The sequence below is a fragment of the Fragaria vesca genome, linkage group LG7 (assembly GCF_000184155.1).
Source record: "Fragaria vesca subsp. vesca linkage group LG7, FraVesHawaii_1.0, whole genome shotgun sequence".
Taxonomy (NCBI): Eukaryota; Viridiplantae; Streptophyta; class Magnoliopsida; order Rosales; family Rosaceae; genus Fragaria; species Fragaria vesca.
The window spans coordinates 8036771-8039789 of record NC_020497.1 but is presented as its reverse complement, the minus strand read 5'-3'; positions in this window follow the sequence as shown (position 1 = coordinate 8039789).

Here is a 3019-nt window from a genome sequence, read left to right as displayed (position 1 = left end):
GTAGAGAGAGAGAGAGAGAGAGAGAGAGAGAGGAATATATGAAGAACAATTCAGGTCTGCATCTTTTATGTTCTTGATCAATTGGTTATTCCTTTGTGAACCATGTTAATTAGTCACTTAGTCAATTCTTACAGAAAAGAAGAGTTTCTATAGAGTTGTTGTGTTTGTCAACGTATATGTTGTGTTTATTATGTATATTGTAATAATATATATAGATGATTCTTTATGACTTTCTGCTTTCAATGTTGGTGTTTTAACTTCAGTATTCATGCTTCTTGTTATGGAGGATCATCTTGGTAGGAAGTAAAGCATTAGGATTGGGTATTTCTTTGTTGTTAGTTGTTACCTATTGGGAATCATCTTTAAAAGGGGAAACTTAATTTGAGTCAAAATCAGTGATTTTCCTGATGCAGGTGTTCAACTTCGAAAAATCATAAGTAATTGTAGAAAAATCTTTTTTGTACGATTCCAGTTCCAGATTGATATTTGGGATGTCTATTTCAAATGCCATGAAGACACCAAGCTTTAATTCCTAGTTGAACCATATCGTTTTTAACCAAAGACTTTTCTGGTCAGAATTTCAGTTAGGCACTTTTCTGATTTTGTACCTTTGCTTTTAGTCTCAGTGTTTGCCTATGATTCTTACTCTTTTATGTTATATAGATATATAGATTAGACTATAAGGTTCTTATAAATGTAATTTGTTTCTCAAATTGAAGTTAGAGATCAAGGTTTTGGTATGCTTAAAGTTGGATGAACATTAGAAGTGTAGAACTATATTTACTTGTTATCTTTCTGTTAGCTGTCGTTGTGGTAATCTAATTTAGCTACTTATGTTGCAAGTTTTGTGTGTTTCCTTTTTGAAACATTGGAGTGGTTATGTTCAGTTGCTAGAAGTTTAGTATCACATAGAGTTTCTTATTTGCTTTTAAATTCTAAGTTTAGGCACATAGCAGGAAATTTTCAGAAAAACCTGAAACTGAAGCTGAACTTTGAAAATCCATAACTAATTCAAGAAAAATCGTTTTTAAGTTGATTCCAAGTCTAAGAGTTTCTTTTGTGTATCTGCTATAAGTCATTAGAAGAAATCGAAATCAAATTCCTTACGGATTTGTACAGTTTTTGAAGTTAAGGCGACTGGTTCAGAAAGCTAAATTGTGTTGTTGTGTTATTGTGTGAAACTGTTTTGGCTTACTATTGTATCTTCTGTTTAGCATCTAAGCTTAGTCTTAAATTGAGTTATAAATGAAACAGACATTGCATATTATTGCTTAAACTAATGGTTATATCTTTTTATTAGGAGCTTCATACTTCATGTGAAAGTTAACAAAGGTAGGGGAAAAATTAGGGAGCCTCTATGTTTGCTTTATATGTTGTTTCTATTTGCTTGTGTGAAATGCTTGTTTCTTTGCTGCCGATCATTTTTATGTTTGTTTCGATTTATAAAGTTGATGTATAAGGTATATGAGGGATGCTAGTGCTATGCATAAAACAGTTTGGGTAAAGAAGAATTAGAGATAGATACTTACTGTAGTGTACCTCCATTTTGGGCTGGTAAATTCAATTCATTCATTATATTCTTTATGACTGTGCTCTCATCACCCCTAACTTTATATATACTTGTGCATAGACTGAAAGAGTATATTTGATGTCATATAGGAAGGTGCAGTTGACTTTGAAATTCAACCATGGCTTTCATTATCAGATGGTGTCAAAGATTAATTTGAAATATGCAGTCACAAGCAAATTGCACAGAGGATATGTGGATATGCTGCTGCAGCAAGAATGTTATCACTTGGCTGGGTACTTGCTAGCTTGGAGGAGAGACACATTTTTTTTTGAGAGACAGATAACTACCATGAAACTATAATCTTGTAAACACTACCATGAAACTATAATCTTGTAAACTTAGCTTTATTTTCTTGTGAACTTGTTAGGTTTAAGATTCCTAAAACGAATCATTCCTAACATTAGACTTATTCCTTGTATGTTTTTTTATGCAAATAATAATAAAAATTTGCAGTGTATATTTGTATGCCAATTTTTTTTTATTCATAAATAACTCTTTTGCCACGGCATTGCTACCGTCGCAAAAGCTGTGGTCGCAAATGGTGGCGTCACTAATGGTATTGGCGACGGCAATTACACCGTCGTATCTTCTTGCGACGACAAAGGTTTGCCGTCGCTAATTCTCTTGCGACGGCGTAATTGCCGTCGCAAATACCATTGGCGATGCCACTATTTGTGACGGACGTTTTGCCGTCGCAGCGCCGTCGCGAATACTGTTTTGCCACGGCAAAAAGGCTATTGGTGACGGTTTTGCGCCGTGGCCAATCTACTTGTTTTTTATAGTGTTAACTATCGAGAAGTTGAATACTGGAAAGACATCCATCTATATTGTCCAGACATTCAAGGTCATCTCGAGTACCACAACAGAGAGTTCGCAGATTATTTTGGCGGCTGGATACGTAATTTAATATTTCTGTACGTGTTTATGTTTATTGCATAATTATCCATATTTACAGTTGAATGGGTGGTTGCAGATGAACCATATTCAATTTGATGGTCACCCAAATTGGTCGCACGAACTAAGACTTCTAGCGATGAAGCCGATAATGTCAAGAGTTTATCCGATGTGCAAGATGAATGGCGTGCAATTTATATGTGAACAGAGAGACAGCAGACGGAGAACACAAAATTCTGGGGTCATGGCGCATGATGGGCGGAATGGAGTTGACTATTACGGTGTTCTCCATTCAGTGGTGGAACTCGTTTATGGGCAAGGCATGACAGTGCACCTCTTCAAGTGTAGATGGTTTGATACTAGGCCGCAGAGCATGAAGACCGATCAGTACAAAATATTATCGGTGAACACTGCTACAAGTTGTTACGAAAATGACCCGTTCGTTTTTGTCACATCGGTAAAACAAGTGTTTTATCTTGATGACCTTACTAAGGGTGACGCGTGAAAAGTAGTCAACCTTGTGCACCCTCGAAACATTTACCGGGCGGCTACACT